General features: G+C 41.2%; 1 long non-coding RNA gene across 1 annotated transcript; it reads left to right on the top strand.

Moving 5' to 3' along the window:
* Positions 1 to 1,013: 1,013 nt before the first annotated feature.
* Positions 1,014 to 7,869, top strand: LOC146443667 (uncharacterized). The gene is made up of 3 exons (XR_014848930.1): positions 1,014 to 1,121; positions 3,828 to 3,985; positions 4,830 to 7,869. It is a non-coding gene; the product is annotated as an uncharacterized LOC146443667 (long non-coding RNA).
* The last annotated feature ends 13,917 nt before the right edge of the window (positions 7,870 to 21,786 follow it).

The following is a 21,786-nucleotide window of genomic DNA, read 5'->3' as shown; positions in this document are numbered from 1 at the left end:
TGTTGTGCTCAAAAATTTACACCCCATCTTAATTCACAATTTTTCATTTATACAGACAGCCCTTGACCTTTCTTTTTTTTGCAATGTCATCCTAAAATGCTGAACTTTGGTAGGGAAAACTCTCTCCATTCCACACTTACCATGGTAATATGACATAAATAATGTTTTTTTGACAAATATGAGTATTTCAAGGGAAAAACGTCTGAACGCTTATTTGAATAAAATTTCCCATACAGTAGCCAATGCCACTGGGCTTAATTTGTTAATCTATTTATAGATGATCATTGTTGAGTTTGTTATATTGCCATCATGTCACTCTATGTCTAGCCATTTTTCCAAGTAATTTCCTTTGTCTCATCACTCCTAATTCCATGGAAAAGTCCTCTTGCAGTTAAACATAAAACTTATCTGGGAATCAGAATATATTCCAAGCACAGTGTGCACACATTAACACAAATGCTGCAATTATGGTTGATGATTAGTAGTGGGTGAATATGCATTGCCAAAGAAAACATGTAGAAGAAAAAAAGCAAAAATATTCCTGGCTTTTATAAAACTTTTCTAATACTGAATTTTTAATTTCAGGTTTTCCAACCGTTCTTCCTGATTTCTTAGAGTTGGACTGACAAAGCTAAAGAAAATTCAGCCATCCCAGTCTCTGTGACTAATGGAGCCATAGGGCCAAAAATTCAAATAGATGCAGCTACAGTGCAAGAGGCACTGCTGCCAATTTTTGTTCAAAGCAGGGGCAGAAGAACCTCAACTATTGATACATATCCACTTTCAGTGTCTGCTGGTACAAAATGTATCTACTGGTACAAAATAAATCTACTGGTACAAAATAAACATTTCCTAGTAGAGGCAAGACCTGCCGTTAAATGTCCTGTGCACAAGGACAACAGTGTAATCATGGTGCCCTTTTATAAACTTTGCTTTTATTGATTCATGTCTTGTCTGCCTACCAGATGTAAGCAGATTGCCTAAATCACATGAGAACAACAATCTGGACCTGGCTTTAGGACTCAATCACATGAGAACACAGGGACAAGTTAGCTGCCATGATCTACTCAGCTTTCTGTGAGGAGATGCAGCCTCTTGATCATGATAAAGCCCTCATTTAGGTGGGCACACATGATGGGTTTGATGAGATTTGCTGTACCAATGAAGACTTGCAAGTTCATGTCTTATATAGAAATCTGTCTTGTCCTGTGGGAAGTGGGGCAGTTAATGGTTGCGCCTCTGTTTTTCTTTTAAGCAAATAATGCATTCCTGCCGGCAGCTCACAGTCTGCTGGCGACCAGCTCAGCTCTGAAATACGAGCTATAGTAGATGGGGGAAGGGAAGGTCAGCCTGGAAGGGTGTGGGAGAGGATTTCCATTACAGACACAGGCTTTTGGTTAGAACACTATTGTTCACTTGTGAGCTATCGGAATGATCAATGAGTAAAATTCTCTCTCCTTCCCCCTTTTTAAAGCAATCCTAATGTAAGTGTAAAGAAAGATAAACACGTTTTGTTGTTTTTCACTGGTTTCATAGTGCTGATTGCATCAAGCATTTCACAGTAAGACTTCAAAGTACTTCCACCTTTTCATTTTAGATATGGAAGTACAGTTTGCTTGAAAATATGTGTCCTGTTCAAATTACATGGAGAAAAATTTGGAACTATGATATACACTCATTAGCAAGACATGAATTAGTGGTATTTGGAATTCTGCTGCAGTGTCTCATCAGTTTTCAGCATTTTTCTCTCACTCTAGGAAACAGTTTTTTATATACAACTGTTGGCATTTGGAAAGCTATTCCAATCTATTCCAAAAGTTTGATATTGCTATCAAACACTGAACACTTTGTGTAACCTCAGCATTAATGAAAAAGAACTCACAAACAATGAGAGAAAAACAAGAAATAACTTGTTTTAACAAATGAATTGCTGTAATAAGAGGAACTGTTAAAAAATATGCATGTGAAATCCATGACATTCAGTACACACATTCCTTACTTCTAGCCAAGGGATACACAATGCAAGTATGGGGCAATGTGTGATCCAGAACCGGTGCAATATTGTATATAATTACCCAAGTTATTGCTCAGACTTGGAGAACTGTGAATTACTTCTAGTAGGATAAAAATTACAATGGAAGCAGGAGACTCTTCGATTAACTCCATTTCTTCAGAAAAACTGTACACAGTGATATTGCCTGAAATCAGCAGGAACCTAATATCAGGACACACTTTCTTAAAAAACCACTGGCAAAATATATTTCTCCCATACAGGTCTGATATTTGCCTGCTTTGTTTGCCAATACATGCACATATTTGGTGACAGAAAACATTTTCTGGAACTATAAAGGAGTGCAAAATTTTCAAATCTTGATTGAAACAAGGCAGTTGTTGCTTAATTGAAGTGAGATACTCTTCCAGCACAATGAAAAATTAATGCTTAAAGTTCCTTAGTCCAGTTCAGGCAAAGAAGTATTATAGAGCATGTTCATTAAAACCCCCACCACCACCCATGGGTAAACTGTGGAAATCAGAAAAATGCATTTGTAAAAACTGTAACTCAGACGAATGCTGTTGACCAATCAATGAATGTCATTGAAAAGGTATCTCCAGGTAATATTACATTACTAACCTTATCCTGGCTCTGAGGTAAAGCCCAATGACTGCTAAAGACCAGATGAATCACAATTAACTTAGCCATTTCATATCTTAAAGTCCTGTAAACATGGACGTTTATAAACCATAGTCTGCACTGCTGCACCAAGATGTTTTGTGCTATGAACTCTAAGCTACACTACAGCAAACAAAGCTTTTTAACATTTAGAAGATAAATCTATGTGAAAAAAAGTAGGCCTTTTACTGAGGTCTGTGGAGGTATTCTGATCTCCAAGGGACTTCTGTAAGTAAGGCTGCAAATCTACTTGTTCATTAATTCCTACTTTTTCTCTGTTTTACTCTTCATTTAACCTTCTTCCTGGCTTATTCCTTTCCTCTGTGTCAGGGTTAATTTTTTAAGTATTCCGGAGGGGGCAGTACTAGGACCTGATGGTTATTCTGTACCACCTCATATCATTGCCGGGACAGGGGAAAGGGGCTCTCTTCCACGGATAATGTTTTTCTTCTGGTTTAGAAAATGGGGCAGAGGGAATCCTCCAGTGTTGTCTATTATCATTCTTTTCCTGTGAAAATGATTTATTTTCTTACACCCTCTATCATTAGTATTGTTGCTGTTCCTGTTCATTTTCATATCTCATCGCTGTTTCCAGTAAATTGCTCTTATCTCAACCTGTGATCTTTGTCTTTCTTGTCTCCAATTCTCTGTATCTCATCACACTGGAGAAGGAGAGGGGGAAATGGGGGAGTGAGAGAGAGCAGCAGTGTGGTTTGGAGAGTCTTGGTAGGGACACTGAATTCCTAGACCACAACACTCTGCCAACCCCCATCACTTATTGTCTTTTTTCAATCTACCTTTAAAATTTATTTCTTGTGAGTCCCCATTATTCATTACTTTTATTTTAACAATGCTTTGCTAATACATCATTATCGAGGGTTCAGAATAGTTTTAATTGCAATAAATTTTTGTCTGAGATTTTTTAAAAGCGTTTTTGTGCCTTAATTTTTTATATTAAGCCTTAAGAATTTTCCATGTTTAATCTCAGCTGGAAAGTATTTTGAAATGCTCCAAGCAAAATTAATTAATCTGGGTTTTGTTTGTTTGTTTGTTTGTTTTGGTGTTGGCTTTTGTTGTTGGTTTGTTTGTTTTTCCATTTGACTTAACTGTACAGGAGAAAAAAACATTTCATTCTCTAAATACATTATTTGCCAAGGTTCTTATTGCTGTGATCAAGAACCCAACGTGGAGAACCATCTCTCTTGCTCTCACAGATTTGGAAAATTTTGGAGCAACAGTAAACTTGCCCTGAAATCAGACTACTTCTGGTCTCACTTATCCTGAAGGACATAACATGCCCCTTTCCAGTGAAAGGTAATTAGAATTCCCTAAAGTAAGTGAATAAATGAAGCAGTTTTTACTCTAGCTGTTAAAGAAAGCTAAATGAGAATCAAAGAACTACATGTAAAGTTCTAACGCAGTTACAGTGGTTTTTATCTATAAATAAATTTACCTATAAATTTATCTATAAATAAATTTATCGGTTTTTATCTATAAATAAATTTATCTATAAATTTATCTATTAAAAATTTATCTATAAATTTAATGGTTTTTATCTATAAATTGCTATAGAAAATGAAGCAAACAGAGTAACACAGATAAGCAATTACTTATCTTAGAAGTGTATCATATTGTCTGCATTTTAATCCTCAATAGTAACAAGGTGCAAAACATTTCCTAAATGCTACAGCAACGAAGATTTTGATTTATTTTGTATGCATAACAAAAATGATGAAATCGTGTTGAATTCTTAAGAAGATAGAGGAAGCAAAGAAAATGTCAAAAAGTAGTGACCAGACAGCATCAATATGTCTGCAAAGAAGGGGAAACAACATACTGTTCAAGTGTTGTAAGGATAAGAACTATCAGAGAGCCCAGATTTCTTTGTTTGAGCAGTAAGTTAAAAACTGACCAAACACTAACAGAATGAATCAGACTTTTTTACAATTAAAACCAACAAAAGCTATTAGCCAAGGCACAGCTTAATAACAGATCTAGAGACTTCTCAGAGGTGTAAACTGTTAAAAAAAACCCAAAAAACCAATGCTCAGACGAACAATGGTGGCCTACTACACAACTTCTATCTCGATCAAAAACCACAAGGCTTTTGTGGATGTTTCCTTTATTGTGTAATTTTGATTAATTCTGTACATTGCAGATGGCCAAGACCTTGTGAAACAAAATAACATGTACTGGAAGTGTGGGAAAGAAGTATTGGAAAAGACCTCTAAGATCTTCAAGTCCAACCATTAACCCAGCACTGCCAAGTCCACCACTGAACCATGTCCCTAAGTGCTACATCTACATATCTTTTAAATACCTCCAGGGATGGTGACTCCATCACTTCCCTGGGCAACCTGTTCCAGTGCTTGACAATCCTTTTTGTAAACCAAATTTTCTTAATATCCAGCCTAAACCTGCCCTGGTGCAACTCAAAGCCATTTGCAATTGTCCTGTTGCTTGCTATGTGGAGAGAGATCGACCCCCACTTGCTACAGCTTCCTTTGAGGCAGTTGTGCAGTGAAAAGGCCTCTCCCGAGCCTTCTGCTCTACACACTGAACACCCCCAGCTCCCTCAGCCACTTCTCGTAAGACTTGGGCTCCAAACCCTCCACTTCTGGTTATCCTTAAGCAATCTGTCTGCATAGTTAAAATTCAGCCAGCTCTAGGGCAGAACAAAATACCTCTGTAATGCTGCGAACACATGCTGTATACCGCAGTGGCTTAAATCTTGAGCTGACCAAATGTAATTACACAAACTCAAGTTTGATCAAGATGTTATGTTCAAAGACAAGACAGTGACAAAAAGAAGATGCTCCAAGATCTTCTGGAAGAATATTTTGTTAGTGCTATGGTTTTATACTCCATTAAAAACATCTGGCAGATTGAAAACTAAATCAACAAATTCCATTTGTAAGTATTCAATTTTACTAAGCAATGCTTTACAGTATGCATGTATACAAAAAATTTACACTAAAAAGACTGTTTCTCTTTCATTTATCTTGCAGATCTATATTCAAACTTTGTTGTTGCCTAGGCAACAGTGGATAAAAAGCAATGAAAGCAAAATATTTCACTGAACATCCTACATGGCTTTAGATACTTGTGGTATTCCTAATTGTTCCTACAGATATGGAATGTTCAATTCTAGTCTTAGCACACAGATGAAAAATGACTGCCAATTCATTTTTATTTAAAAATGTAAAAAATTTAAATAAAAATGTACATTTTTATTTAAAAATGTAAATCTGAACAGAGTAGCAGAGCCTACCAGTTAGCAGTCAGATGATGGATGTCCTGTACATGACGTGACTTGCAGTGAACTTCAGCAATTCTCTTTAACTCACTCTCATCTTGTTTGAACAAATCTTCTTCATGCCTACTTTATAAAAGGATCTGTGACACAGCTGACACGATGTTGTTCCTTTAAAGTGCCAAAACATAAAGTCACCATGCAATGTATTAACCACGACATCTGAAATATCCAAGTAACAAAAAAATCTACTTCATGTTTGACTCACTTATTTGACACTCACTCTTATGGTTACACCCCAATGCAATTATAAACACTCTGGGGGAGATGTTTGGGTAAAAGAAGAGAGAAAAAAGATCTTTTATGATTGAGACACATTTTTTATCTTATAAAAATTCAATACACTTCAAATGTGTCAAAATTAACACAGTAAGTCTAACTGAAGCAACACATATTCACTGATATTTAAGAGACACATGCAGAAAACAGTTTACTCTTTGAGTCACACTTCTCAATTCAGCATGGGTAAAAAAATCTGTCTGCAACAGGAGTTTACAGTTCTGTACTGGTGACATAGATAATCAAGTCTAACTTTCTGAAGTGCAGAAATATTTCAACACAAAATATCTGTGAAACAAAAGAACAGAAATGTTCAATTTTGTCTCTTTTTTCCTCTGACGGGCCACAGGTACACATTTTATTATTAAAACAGGGAAAGAAAACCCAAACCAGAAGGTGAGCTAGTATTGGAAGGATAATCTATCCCATGCATTTCAAAACAATTTTAATTCCACAGTACATGAGGGGACTTATCCCCATTCTTCTGACAACATGAAGTATCAGGGTAGTACAGCACAGCTGACTTACCCAAACCACTGCAGCTGATTGCACTGTAGTAACCAATACAAATAGTAAGCACCCCTTGTTTCATTAATTTTTCTTTGATAAGGAGAAAGAGTGCCTGCTGCTAAGCTTTATTTACTTATGTATCTTCTTGCAGAGAAATAAGGATATGAGCAGCTGACTCTTCTACTAATCACATTGAGCTGAAACTAGAACACCTTTGGTTCTGTGACTTTGTCCATAGTTAGTGCTAATAAAACCCAGATTTGTCCAAATTTACATATACTGACTTCTCTGCACTTTTGAAAAACTAAATACACCTCCTATGTCTTCCTACACCCTTGGATTCTGCCTGAGCTAGATTATGTCCTGTGACTGCTTTGGAGTTATCAGAGCAGCTCCACTTCTGGCAAGATCTGTGAGAATACTGCTGTGTTGTCACATTTTTTATCAATGGTGTATAAATGACAGACTCTAGATGGGTCAGACAACTGAGCAAAAGAGCATGTTGTCTGCATCTCTATTCCCACCTCTGCCAAAGCTGTGCGAGCAATGAAAAACTGACTTATGGTTACTCACCAAGGAACAAAAATACCCCAACACAAACAGTTAAACCACTGTCAGTGATGGACAGATGGGTAAGGAGCATTCTCCATTTATCAGAGTTATCTGGAGAACAGTATCACCCAGTAGAAGAGGCAGAGATGCAATACTGAAACTAGAGGCAGATCAAACACCCATGAGAAGATTAAAGACACATGGAAAGATCTGGGCTAATATAAAAAGAAGGGACAAGGCTGTTCTTTGCTCTTCAGTATGACTGTCACATGATTTGAGTTAGCTGTTAGGCTGAAACACCACGAGCCAGTGTATATTGCTGATACCAGCCCAGTGTGACAGAAAAACTAAAAGAATATGGAGACCAGTAATTGAGTTTGTCTCCATTCAAGTAATGGGTACAGGTGAAAAGTGTACTGTTTGTTAAAAGTTGATAAACTTACTATTGCTGTAGATGGTCGTTGGAAATGGATTTAGAAAATACAGTGTAATTAACAGTGATTTAGGCTGAAGAAAATAAAAATACACTTTCTTTGACGTTAAGTATTAAAGCGTGAAATTGTTACCCAAAGAAAGTCAAGAGTGTGTGGTTCAATGCTCCACTGACAAGACACTTTATTAGTAAGATTTGTATCAGCTACAGCAGGTAAACCAGCGAGAGTATTTTAAGGGGCATTGTTGTTTCCCCTACAAACGGGTTCAGATGCCATTTTGTACTTTGAAAGGTACCGCGGTAGATCAAATGTAATACTCATGTATTTGCAAACACAGTGCAAAAGGAACCCAAAAAACCGGCATTTCAGTCCAAACACTTGCGCCAAAGGGTTACCGACAAAACTCAGGCTCCTTTCTCAATGCATGACCAGCGATCCAAAGGCTCCCCACCCACCCTAGGATGTTTCAGCGGCGCTGCCCCACAGCCTTGTCCTCCCTGCCGCACTCTAGGCCCACCGCGGGCCAGCACAGCCCCTTGCTCCCGCCCGGCAGGGGCGGGATGTGCACAGTGGGAACGCACCAGCGGTTGGGAGCAGCTCCCCGAGGGCAGCTGGGCCGTGCCAAGGGCGGTCAATGCCCCGCGGGTTGCCCGCAGCGGCCCCTCAGGCCCGGCCCTGGGGCGCCCTTCCCCCGCCACTCCCCTCCCCTCCCTCCCCGGCCGCACAGCCGGCTCCTCCGCCTGAAACCCGACACCGCGGCCTCCCGCCCCGCCGCCAGCCTGGGGCCCCGCGGGGCGCGGCGGGAAGCCAGGAGCGGATTGCTCCTGGAGGCGGCTCCGGCTCCCGGCTGCGGCGGGGCGTGCCTGGGCCATTCCGCGGCTGCCGGCGGTGGCGCGCTGCCCCGCTCCGAGGGCTCGGGAGATCCGGCCCGGAAAGCAGCGCCCGCCCGGCTGCAGGGGCGGCCTCGCCAGCTGTTGTGTCCTTGCAGCGCCCCAACCGGCCCAACCCGGCTTAAACCGGCCCGCGCCGGATCTGCTTCCTTTTTCCCCAGCCTTCTCCCGCCTCCTCCTCCTTCTCCTTCCCCCCCTGCCCTGGCCTCCCTCCCAGAGGCACCGCAAACTCGTGCTTCCCTGCGGCTTCCCCACAGCCCGGCACGGCCCCCCGCCGCTGCTCTGCGTCTGTGGGGGCTGCTGCTGCTCCTGAATCCATGTGTATTTTTTCTTTGCCCTGGCTTCCTAACCACATTTCTCTTTCCTCCACAGTCAGGGAAGTACTGTCTGTTTCGAACATTTGGTTTTTTTCCATTTGGGAAAGAAATAGGCAGAACAAGCGTTGCTGTTTTTGGTGACAGCTGCCTCTCTGAAGGAACATGGCTGCACCTGGGGCACTCCCCATCCCGTGTTTCCTCACGGAAAAGGAAAGCTGTGTGCAGCTTTCCTTCCTGCCTGTCCTATGCTTGCATACGGCTTTTTGCTTTCCTAGCGTGGGACCCCAGCTGCTCTGTTGCCTTTTTTCGCAGCCCTACAAGCAGCGTGCCTCCATTGCCAGCCGCCACCATGGCAGAGAAAGGCCTCCTTCCGCCTGCCCATTTCCTCAGTCAGCCCCCTCAGTATAAGAGACAAACCTGGGTGTGACCCTCTCTTGTTAGCTCCATGCAGACACCAGGAAGATAAGCACATTATCTATGTCAGCCCAAGAGGAGAGAAAACACTGCTGCTTCCTTTCCTCCCTCAGCCTCCCAACACACTCCGCATTCTTACCGACTAAAAGAAACCGGTCTACTCCATTTTGGAGCAGATATTATCTGGAGGTTTGACTTGCCTTTTCTCCAGCAGCATCTGGAGCAGAAGGGAGACAGCACACCTCACCCTGGAGGTGCCATAGGGTGTCTATCAGCTCTTTGGAGGCAGTGGCTGGCACAACTGTGTCTGAGTGGTTTTGTCAGGCATGATTTCATGCTGGAGTGGTATATGTGCCTGAGTTTTAGGCAGCTCTGTTGCACTTTTGGCAGTTTCAGTGCAAACATTGTTTTTAGGCCTCCATGCTTCTGAAGGCCTTGAGGTAGCAACCCTACACACCTCAGGGGGAAGAGTAGGTATATAGGTATGCCACTCACTTCCCTGGCTTTGGTTTAATGCTCAATTGAATAGAGCTAGCAGGCAGCTGCTGCTGAAGATATTTCCCACTTTCACCTGTGCTAGCTCTGGCATTTGTCAGACGCCTTCCAAGCCAATATAGTTCACTGACATTCTAGACTGTACTTCCATCCTCCAGGGGAAATGTTCTGCCAGATCTGTGGGTTGAGCTGGCTCACCAGAGTCCAGCAAAATGCTGCAGCCAACTGCAGAGTAGGTCTGCCACACGTGTGGGGTGTAGCGGAGGAGTAAACAACCCTCTTTGTGGCAGCAAGCCATGGCAAGGTTAATTTTTTACACTTTCAAGCTGTTCCTGAACAATTCTTCCTTAAGGAGAACAGGCAACTATGTGTACCTGAACCTAAATCTCTGGAAGTCAAACATGCATCATCCTTAGGGATATAAGGACTAGGTGTAGCAATTTCTCGCACAGGCCTTTCACAACCATGTCTGGATGTAAACTGGATGTAAATATATGTGTACTGATTTTAAGGATGGCACACAAAATAGGCAAAAGTAATCTTCTTCATATGTTGTGACAAATGTTTGCAAAATGTAGAGATTCTTCAAGTAAAATAGGAAGTAAAGTTTTTACTGCTCCAATGCTCCCCCACCCACAGCAAGATGGTGGACAGTGTTGAGCAATACATTCACTAGCTCAGTGTCTAGCTGCAGTGCAGCTGCTGATTGAGCGCTGGGTGGCAGGAAATAACTGGAGCACCAGGCAAGAGGCTGTGAACTGGTGCCAACTGTTTGCACAACAAAGGGCACGGGGAACCTGTGGTGCTGCCAGGTGACCAGACACTCAGAAACACAGCAGGAGCCAAAGTCTAATCTAGAACACCCCAGACTTCATGCATAGGGTGAGGGTGTTAAAGCCCAGGGCTTGCTTGCTTTGTCATCCCTACTCGCAGGACCAGTTCAAGCTGTTTCTGCATTACTGTGCCAGATAGAGGACTTTGTATATTTTTTGGTGAACTTTACGAAGTTTCTGTTGATGTATTTTTTCACTTGGTCTGGACTGCTGCTGAACAACAGCCCAATCATCAAGCATGTTGACCTCTACTTTTCCAGTTTTCCGGCCACAGCATGAGAACCCCCTTCACCAGCTGCAGTGTTTTACAGAAGGCTGTTCACACACTATCCTCACTGCCTGCTGAAGGAAACACCACCACTCCCAACAACGACCTGAAGAGAAATTTATGCATGTGCAAACTTGCACATGTACACGTGCGCACACACACACACACACACACACATTACCAAGTTACGCCTGAAAAAAAGTGAAATTCATGGAATTCATTACAATGTGGTGGTTTGCAGTTATGCTGCATATTTCAAGGACTTCCTGCTCCAGAAGTAGAAGAATGTGGCTTTTCAAAACACGTGATTCCTGCCTAGCTGTAAAACAGATGATTTAAGAGAAAAAGGAAGAAAAAGTCTTATCTCTCAGGAGGATGTGTGCAAACAACTGTCTCTGCTTAAAGGGACTAGGACCTTTGTAGAAAGTACTGCTTCCCCTTCCCCACCACATCCATAGCCTTGAGCCCTCATGCCAAAAGAAAATACTTGCATTTTCACATTTTTCATACAGTTCAAAGCATGCCCTCATTTTCACACTTTATTTATAATTTTCAAATGTTGGGAGACCTGGCTGTGGCTCTGGAAGGCCGTTCCAACAAAGGGAAAGTCACTGCTCTACCTCTCTGTCCTTCTCCCTTGTACTCTCTCCGTGGTTTCCTTAGAAAAGACAGGTCAGAGTGTCTCTGAAAGACTCTAGGGAAGGGATTTGGATTTTTATCTGTAACTGCAGGAATAAGAATAACAAATAAAAGAAAGTAGAAACCTTCAGGAATTCAAGGAATTAGGAAAAAAATTTGCATTACAACTGAATATGGATTATTTTGTAACAGGCAGGTACCACCGGCCCTCTTTGAAACAGGACTTGAAAAAATTCTGTCTAATGCAATATGTCCCATTTAGGATTAGCACCAACAGTCCTGATGTTGGCTGTTCACATTTGTCTCCCTCTCCTGGTCAATATCAGCTGTTTTTTTCCCAGATTTAGTGGGGTTTTGGGTAGGAAAATCTTAGTTTGGCTTTTGTCCTACACAAAGAACTCAAAGTGAATATGTGGCTTAGCAAAAAGTTGTATGTGTACATACTCGTTTCTATGTGTTGAATGGTTTAAGAGATATTTAGATATTTATATATTTAAACATTCAACTCTTCAGTCTTGGAATGAAAACAAAAGTTTTCTGAAAATGAAAATTTATTTCTGAAAATGATCCAGAGGAAATCAGGCAAGGGGAGTGTTCACTTTCAGTCAAGCTCAGGATGCTGGAATGATGCCAAGAATAGTGGAGCTAAGAGGTGGATGCATTTCTGAAGAGATGGTGACACGGAAAAGAGCTGGATTCAGTCAGTTTAGGGGAATTTGACAGTTTTGGTATAGCTAATTGATTTTTTTTCTGGCTTTTAAAGGCTTAATACTGTCATAATACACTGCAGACTGCCAATATTTACCTTTTGCTTTAATCAGTCATACAAATGAAATGTGTGTTAAAAAAAAAAAGAATTAATTTATTGTTCTGTAAAATGAAGAGCCTAGGAACAGTCTGAGGGGTACTCGGATAATACATAATCTTCCTGCTCCAGTTCTGACAGTGCATGTTACAGAGTAGGGATATTCTGAAGCTAAGGCAAAAAAAGGAAATGTATGGCTATTGAAAGCAAGGTCAGGTGACATAGGAGGACTACAGAGGTGCTGTTTGCTAAACTGAAGCTGGCTAGTGCTGTGGGTGACAATAAAAAGGACTTTAAAAATGTTAATAGCAAAAGGCAGACCAGAAATAACATTGGTCAATTACTTTCTGAGGACAGTCACTTCCCAAATAGGGACATAAACGAGGCAGAGATGTTTAACGATTTCTTTGCCTCAGACTTCTACTCTGAAGATGGGCTCTGGGACCACCAGAGCCATGAGCTGGAGAACCACAACTGCAAGAATAATTTTAGATGTTTTTGGGGTTTTTTTGGTTGTTGTTGGGGTTTTGGTTTTGATGTTGGCTTTGTTTGTTTTTGTTTCTTCATATAAGCAATTCAGAAAAGTAAGGGAAAGGACTGTTAAAATGAACGGTGTGATTTAAAACCAGCTGGGAATTGAAGTTCAAATAAACCACTCCCCTTCTCCCTGCCCCTCTCTGGCAAGAAAGGGACAAAGGCAGAGACTTTGCGTTGAGATAACAATCTACTGAAAACAAACAGTAATGGGTTGAAAATAAGAACAGTAACAGCAACAATTAACAACACAAGTAGACAAAAGAGAGGGTGATTTACACATACAGAGGTGCTTACCACCTTGGCTCAGTTCCACGTGCCCTCCCTAGACAAAGACAAGATGGTGGACAGCACCATCACCAGCACCATGTGGTCTCCTGAGACAAAGGGGAAAATGGCAGCCATTGCTGTAGCCTGGCATTCTCCTTCCCCAAGCCTGAGAGAACAAAAAACAAGTGTGGAAAAATATCCTGGGCAGGACCACGCCACTCCTGAACCACAGTGCCCTGCCGGGACTGACTGCTCCTGAACTGCACTGCTGTGTGGGCTTGGCTGCATTCAGCAATATTCAGCTAGGCTTGGTGGTGTTCACCACTTGTGTCACTGGATCTGCGGGAAAAACAACCCCTCCAACAACATTTTCAGTGTTTGAGAGTCAAGGCATTACTTTATTATCTGGCCTGGATGTTGTTCTGGCCAGGATGTACCACAGAAATCAGCTCATCCACACATAGCCTGGGTGTGCAGAGAGAATCATTCCATGATACATGGCTTTTACCCGATTTCTCAGATATTTTATGCAGTAAAAATACATAGAAAAGTATGGGGTCAGTGTTCATTGGTCTAAAGTGGAGCAAATTCTCAGTATTCAGTTTCTCATTGGATCCGAATCTCCTCGCCTCTGAGGCTCATTAGATTTTTCATTCTTCAATTTTTCTTATCATTCTTTTCCGAGCTCTTAGTCAAAGAGTTCTGCTTATCTTAATGCTGGGAAAAGGAATTTTAAGTTTTTTTCCAGGGCATTTTTCTACCAGAGGAGGTCTGGTAGACTCAGCATATCAACAGATTGGGAGTGACCCCGAAGATAACCAGAAAGATAAAGGCCATTAACAGAACATCCATAGGACATCAGTGGCTATCACAAACATCTACTTCAGACTCCACCTCCAGCAGGGATGAAGGCATCTGATCCGAAAAAGAATGATAAGAAAAACTGAAGAATGAAAAATCTAATTAGCATCAGAGGCAAGGAGATTCAGATCCAATGAGACTGAATAACGGGGGTTACTCAACTCTGGTCCAATGAAGTTTGAAACAATGTATCTCGATGGGGTTTTGACTGTATAAAATTATGGGGAAAATTCTCTAAAGGTATGTGTTCTTGGAATATTTTCCTAGGCACATCCTAGCCAGAAAATAAAGTAATGCCTGATTCTCTATCGCTTCAAATATAGTGTTAGAGGGTTTTTTCTTTTTCCCGCAGTTTCGGTGACAAGTATGCCCATGTTTTTTCTGAGTAGAGAATATATATATTCTCAGGAAATACAATGTGCTGGTAAATCAGAAAGAATCCTTTAGGAAAGCTGTTTGCCAAATAGTTTTTAAATTGTCCTGGATGGTCTTGCGATAACTCTTCAAAATTTTCAGCTCATTAAGCTCACTCAGATCTCCTACCCTGACATAACTATGAGATTTTTTAACACGTGTTGTTTTTTCCCATACTTTGTCTTAATTTGTTGTGGTTTAACCCTGGCCGAATGCCAAGGCACCCACGGCAGCCTCTCACACTCTCTCTCTCTCTCTCTCTCTCCTGATGCAGCTGGGCAGAGGAGAGGCAAAAAAAAAAGAATCTAATGAAGCAGTCATAAGTCAAGATAAGGGACTGGGAGAAACACTCCAAGAGCAAAACAGGCCCAGCTTAAGTTACAAAGTGAATTTATTGCTAACAGAGACAGAAGGAGGATAATGAGAAATAAAATAAGCCCTTGAAGGCACTGTTCTTCCTCCCATCCCCTCCCTCCTTCCCACCAACAGTACAGGGGGGTCAGGGTGTGGGGTTTGGGTCAGTTCGTTGCCAGGATCTTCTTCTGCTGCTTAGGGAGAGAAGTCCTTCCCCTTCTGCACTGTGGGGACCATACCACGGGAGACAGCTCTCCGTGAAACCTTTCCAGCATGGGTCCATTTCGCGAGCAGCAGTCCTCCCAAAACTGCTGCAGCATGAGTCCATCCCACCGGCAGACAATTGTCCCAAAACTGCTGTGGCATGGGTCCCTTGTCCATGGCGTGCAGTCCTCCAAGGACAGGCTGCTCTAGCCTGGAAGCAAAGCCCCTCTCTCTGCACTGGGACTCCCACTGGACCACAGCCTCCTCCAGGCATCTACCCGCTCCAGTGTGGGGACTTACACATGGGCTGCGAGTGGATCTGTGCATCCCCTTCTACACCCCATGGGCTGCAGGGGGACAGCCTGCTTCACCATGGTACTCACCACGGCTTGCAGAGGAATCTTGACTCTGGTGCCTGGAACACCTCCTCCCCCTCCTCCACTGAACTTGGTGTCTCCATGTTGTTCTTTCACATGTTCTCACCTCCTCCCCTTCTCTGGCTAGAAACAACTGTGTGCCCATAATGTTTTGATTTATTTTAAAATATGTTATCACAGAGGCATAACCACCATCTCTAACTGGCCCAGCCTTCGTGTCTTAGGTTACATGGAAGGCAGAATCAAAATTACATATTCTATCACCGTCTCCATAACCTGTTAAAAACAGGTGGGGCAATGTCCTTTATCTTCAGCATGACTCAGCCCTGATAACACCATCTGGGGGCTATCTCTGCTAATTGACCATCAAGGTCTCTGGGAATGACTCATAGAATCACATCATCGCATTGTTGGATGCCCTGTCCAGGAGAGAGGAACTGAACATTCCTAACTGCATATGAAATGAGACTTTGGAACACTGGACTACATCTTCCACTGGGTTCCCAGAGGAGAAGAGCTAGAGAGTCACCACTGGACCTCCAGAGACAGACCAGATCTTTCTTCAGGATCACCACTTCAACCAGACCACATCCATCACTCCAAGGAGACTGCAGGTACCATTTAATTAAACTGCTATCACCACTCTGACCAACAGGGTCACAGATTGTATTCTGACTCTGTCAGTTTAAGCTGGTGTTTCTGTATTATTGCCTTTGCTTTAATTTTTTGTATTAAATTATAATTCTTACTTTGAGTCTCTTGCAGTATATTTGTGTGGGGTTAATTCCTCCACTGGTTTGTTTTCAAACTAGCACGCTTGGCCAGTGGCATGTCCATCTTCAGAGCCATCAGGGATTGGCTCTGCTGGACACAGTGGAAGCTTCTAGCAGTTTCTTGCAGGAGCCATCTTTGTGGCCCCCTCACCACTACCAAAAAAATGGGCCAAGCAAAACCAACAAATAATTAAATGTTTCAGCAAACAAATGTTCTACTGTGGAAATTTTAAAGGAAAGGAATGTTTCTGAAAACAGCCTCCCTCCTTCATTCAAAATGGTTTAGACTGTCATTGCACCGCAATTTTAGTCTGGCAGAAGTATGGGTTGCTGTTGAAAGGAGCAGGCTGGCTTTCCTTCTCCTGCAGTCTTCTGCCACTTTTTCCTACCACTTCTTGTGTGCTACTCATATGCCTGTGTCTTTGTGATGTCTTGCTTTAGGGTATCACTCCAGTTGAAAGCTAATTTTTCTTTTGCTAGCCTAGTTTTCTTCACTGTAGGGAGTACAAACAGTAATTCCAGCCCAAGGGCAGCAACAGGAAACAGTGTCTAGAGGCAGGTGGGGAAATGAACAGGATTATTCTTTCATGTTTGTTTAACGGTCAGTTTAATCTTAACAGGAATTAGAAAAGTCATTATTTGCTAATTTTACAAAGTATTGATAACTAGATTGAAAACTGATATTCAGTTGATTTAATTAATCTGGTTTTTGTACTCGCACAGCTTTTGGTTTTCAGTAAAAGACCAATTGCCTGAGAACCACACAATTTTGAGTTTGGATAAACAAATAAATTGAAACAAGTGTTGGGTATATAATCTTGTCAAGCCTCTAAGGATCTCTCGTGGTTTAGGAATGGAAACCCCAGCTCAGTGGCCCCACCAAGAGTTTTTAAACCATGCACCACTTTCTTGCTCCCCCACTTTTCCCCACCCCTTCCCTCCTGTGGCACAATGGAGAGGACAGCTGGAGGCACAAAAGGCAAAGATCATGGATTGAAATTAGAACAATTTACTGGAAACAGCAATGAGATAAGAAAATGAACGTTAACAGCAACAATACTAATGACTGAGGGTACAAGAAACTAAATGATTCACACAGAAACCTCCTAACAGCAGACAACACTGGATGGCTACCCCTGCCACATTTTCTCGACTGGAAGGAACCCCTTCTCCCCATAAGACAGTCCCTTCCCTCACCTCCAGCAGTGACATGAGGTGATATAGAATAATCTCTGTGTCCTAGCCATGCCCCCTCCTGGTTACTTTAAAAAAACAACCCTGTCCTGGCTGGAACTGAGACAGGATCTAATGGAGATCTGTGCCTGCAGTCTTCAAAAGTGTCTTGGACTGTATTAGGGATCCATGGGACCTTAAGCTTTGGCAGGTGACTGAAAGAGTTGGCCACAGCTTTAGGTCAAAGTGGTTTCATACGAAGCTGCAGGAGATTCTTGCCATCAAATGCACCTCTGCCACTTTGGTTCTGTGTATTTGCCGAAGTTTTAGTTAATATGTTCATAACAAATGTATAATTAAGTGAGTAAGAAATGATGAAATATACTAGTATATTAAAAATAATAGAATTGAACACAAATAGGAAAAAACTGCAAGCTCAAAATTCACATGTAAATGTATGTAAAATTTTTGTTTCATACAGATGTGTGAATTTGCCTTTATTCTTTATCCCTATGCTTTATTTCCTCTTGGTTTGATAACTCTTTAGCATCTGCCATGATTACAGAAATTAGCACAGGATTTAAAGCAGAACAAAAAAAAGTGGTGTTTGAATCCCTACGTGAAAAGTCTGATAATACTCTTGGAAACCTAGGTTTAGAGGATGGCAAGAAGTTGGCACGGGATCTTTCTACATCATCTCTTTTTAGATTAGTGATATTGTCATTCTGAAATCTCTTGAAATGCTTTAAAATCCTCAAGATGGTCAGTGATTTTTCAGTTGGCTGAAAAATGTACACAGAAGCAGATGTAGTGCTGCTAAACCATTTTTTCAGCACTATATTTGAAGTGAAAGAAACATAAAATTTTATTAGTGAATCCAACTGCATCACAAAAATATGGATTAAAAATGTAGGAGTGAGTATTGGAAAAATAGAAGGTCTAATTTACTGATTTTTTTTTTTCTGATAAGCTTTCTTGGGGAAGTGCTCACTTATATTCAGGAAGCTTGGAGCAGAACAGATTGATCAGGTGGTGCAAAATAATCTGCAAGAGAGCTGGGAGTTGAAAGGGGATGCAAATTGAGATGCAGGAAAGATGAGAAGGTGAATGAACAGAAGGTAAGGAATTGGAAAAATTGAGTTTGAAATTTTCTCTTGGCAAGTGATGAAGCCTGCAGATCTCTGACAATGGATGCTTGCTGAGATCTGAATATGCTTGCTGGTTGCTGGCAGTACAAGAAAGCTTCCCGGCATGCTCCCATACAGCTGCTTACATAGGAGTAGTAATGTTGGTCCTATATTTTCCTACAGCATAGCTTGACTCTCAAAAAAAAGCAAAAAAATGATTAAAAAAAAAAAAAGAAACAAGAGCGGAACAATTTCTAAATCTGGAGAGAATGGGAATTTTCTATTAACAAAGTAAGATCTTGGAAAGTCATTGTGCTTTCCTGTCCTAAAATTGACATATTGCATATCACTTCCATTTCTTGAGCTTGATGAAAATAAACTAAACTTTTTTTTGCATGTTGTTATACATTCACAGTCAAACTTCTGTGAGCTTGAGTTGTTTATGTTGAGTTGTTTAAATCAGAGTTTATGTTTCACTTGTTTTTCAGGGAATAGTCAGACAAATATGTACTATGTGTTGACTTTTCATGCTCCATGACATTTCTTTCATGTTAATTTCAGACATGGTTGCAGAAACAAGATTGACATTGTAGAATGACAGCTCGGGTGACTGTAGTATTCCAGAGTCCAACACTAGGTTAATCAAGACAGAGAATTGTTACACATGCAGTGCTAATGTAGCCAGTGCAGTGTGTAGTTGGCATGTGAGATAGTTGGCTTAAGTAACCCAGAACTGGCCCAGCAAAGCAAACCAGAAAGAAAAGCTGCTCTTGTGTGATTTCAAAGCCTGGAAGCAGAATGGAAGGAGATAAAGAAGCTGAGGAGAGTATCTGTGTAAGGATTTAGAAAAGAGGCAGGAAGAACAAATGCTGAACTAGGGGAAAGAACTAAGAAAAAATTTAAGAATGACAAGAAGAAAGGACCCATGAACACTGAATATAAAAGAGTTGCACTTGCAGGGATCTCTGCATTCTACCATCTCTGCCTCCCCAAGGCATCTGGGATATCTGATAGGTAGGATTAGTGAGGTCTTGTTAACAGTACCATTGATATTGCTTTGTTTTGTGTAGTTGTATCTTGTGTATCCAGTAGGGCTTGTCTCTTAGATGATGGAGTGTCTTTGTCTCAGCTGCTGTCTGCTTTGCTGACCCTGCCCTGATTTACTGCTCTGGTAATCACAAGAGGACAGACTGTGCTCTCTGTCTCTTTCCAGGCATCTTGGTGAGCAGGGGGAGGTGGGAAGACAGTCTGCACCCAGGCTTGCAACATCAAGTTGTTGACATCTTCAGTATGAGAGTCAAGGGAGCACCTTAAGGGCACTGAATGGATGTTCTTATGTGCAAGGTTGAAAATGATTTGCCCACCAGACTGATTTATGTTGCTCACTGCGGGAACCACTCATCATCTGCTACATGGTTTTGGTGTTCCTCTTGCCAGTGTTGCACCTTGACTACCAAAACAGGAAATGTTGATAATTTTCTTTATTACTTGTGACCAATGAAGGTGACACACTGACTGTGTGGTGATTCTGTGATTTTATTTGATGAATCCTGTAAAAGTTTTTACCATTTTCCTGCTTGAATTCAGGTAACTGCTTTTCTCCTCAGTAAGTAGAAGAGTGTGCTTTGTTCAGGGACTGCTTATGCTGCCTTCTATGAAGATGAGTGGGAGATCCACAGACTGTGGGCTATTTGTTAGGCTGCCCTCTATGACAGTGCTTTTATTCACTTACATGTTCTTCATGAGTTTTATTCTTGTCATCCTGCTTCAGAAAAAGGAGAGCAGAAGCTGAGGTTAGAGATTACTGTGAGATACACTGAGCAGCTCTTTGCCTTCAAAACATCTTTTTAGCTCTTCTTGACAGTGGGAACCTGGGAATGCTTCCCAGCTCCTGGGTTCAGCTGTAAATTAAAGTGGAAGAGAACAGGAGGATGGCAAGATGGAAAAGAGAAGCAAGTGGGAGTTGAAAAAAATAGAATGTAAAACTCCATAATCCTTAGTATAGGAGAATAGTCATAGTTCTGTCTAGAGCAGCCAGTAGAAAGCCAATATTTTTGTGTGTGAATTTAAGGTATGGTATGAGGGTGCATTCCCTCCCTAAGGCTAAAAAATAAAAGATGGTACTGAAAAGGATGGGAGTTTGAAAATATTCTGTGATTTTGAAGACAGTACTGTTGCTCTTTGGGGGAACAATGTGATACAAGAATTTAGTATCCTGGTTTTGATATTATGAAAATGAAATTACTTAGAAGCAAGAAGTAGTGAGTTTTTCAGGAGAGATCTGTGACCAAGATTGGATTAACAACTACTGATTGCACTAACAACTAAGAGGCAGTAGAAAAGTGGGAATAGGAAAAAAAACCCAACGAGATGTAGCATAACAGCATACTGGACTGGATATTATGTTTAAAAAAGCTTTATTTAACAATACAGAATTCTCTCTTGGTCAGCACCTGTAGTGTAATGAGTCTAACAAGCCAAAGGAAGTAAATTTGCTTGGGGGATAGCTGGCTGTTATTTATAGCACAAATTGCTGAGACTTCAAGAGTTGCCCATGTCCTCACCATCCTTTTAGGAAGCATCACAACAATTTTTTTTATTCAGCAGTTACACTTTTCACAAGATGTACTTTTATGCTGTAGAAGGAGCAGATCTGTGTTTTCACCACCATTATGGTGAAGTGCACCTCCACAGTTTCCGTGGAGAAAGTATTTATGTGAAAGTTATCATTTTATTGCTATATGAATAAATCCAGGTAGTTTTAGAGCAACTGCTGGTTATTCAAACTGTTTTATCAAAAAAAAACTGAAGAGAAACCTGTTCTGCCTTAAAAAAAAAGAAAAAAAATAATTTGACCAAGGTTCACAAACATTTGGGCTTTTCTGCAAAATAGTTGAGGCAATTAAAATAGTCTCTCTTAAAGAAAATGCCCTTTGATATTTTGGCAATGTGGCCACTCCACACTGTCAAAAGTATTTTCATCATTTAAAAGATTTGTGGTGTGCTTCCAGGAAAAGAGAAATATGGAAGAACAGGCAGTCAGTGGTCCCTTTGTTGTTCTGCAGTTCATCCAATGTGGTGTGGGCTATGGGTTATCAAGTTTTTCTGTTAAAACAGCTTCAATGCCTTTGATCAGGAAAAATCAGGTCTGTATACTATGCATTCTTGGGATATTTCTTTGTAATTACAGCTAGGAGTACTCTCAGGTGTTGAGAATACCATTATGAAATGTGTGGAGTGCTTTGGAATTAGAATGATGTCCCAGCAGTCTGAAATGGA

Source organism: Lichenostomus cassidix, chromosome 1Aa (genome assembly GCF_008360975.1).
Source record: "Lichenostomus cassidix isolate B80296 chromosome 1Aa, HeHo_3.0, whole genome shotgun sequence".
NCBI classification, from domain to species: Eukaryota; Metazoa; Chordata; class Aves; order Passeriformes; family Meliphagidae; genus Lichenostomus; species Lichenostomus cassidix.
The sequence above is the reverse complement of the archived record's forward strand: the minus strand, read 5'-3'. Positions and strand labels throughout refer to the sequence as shown.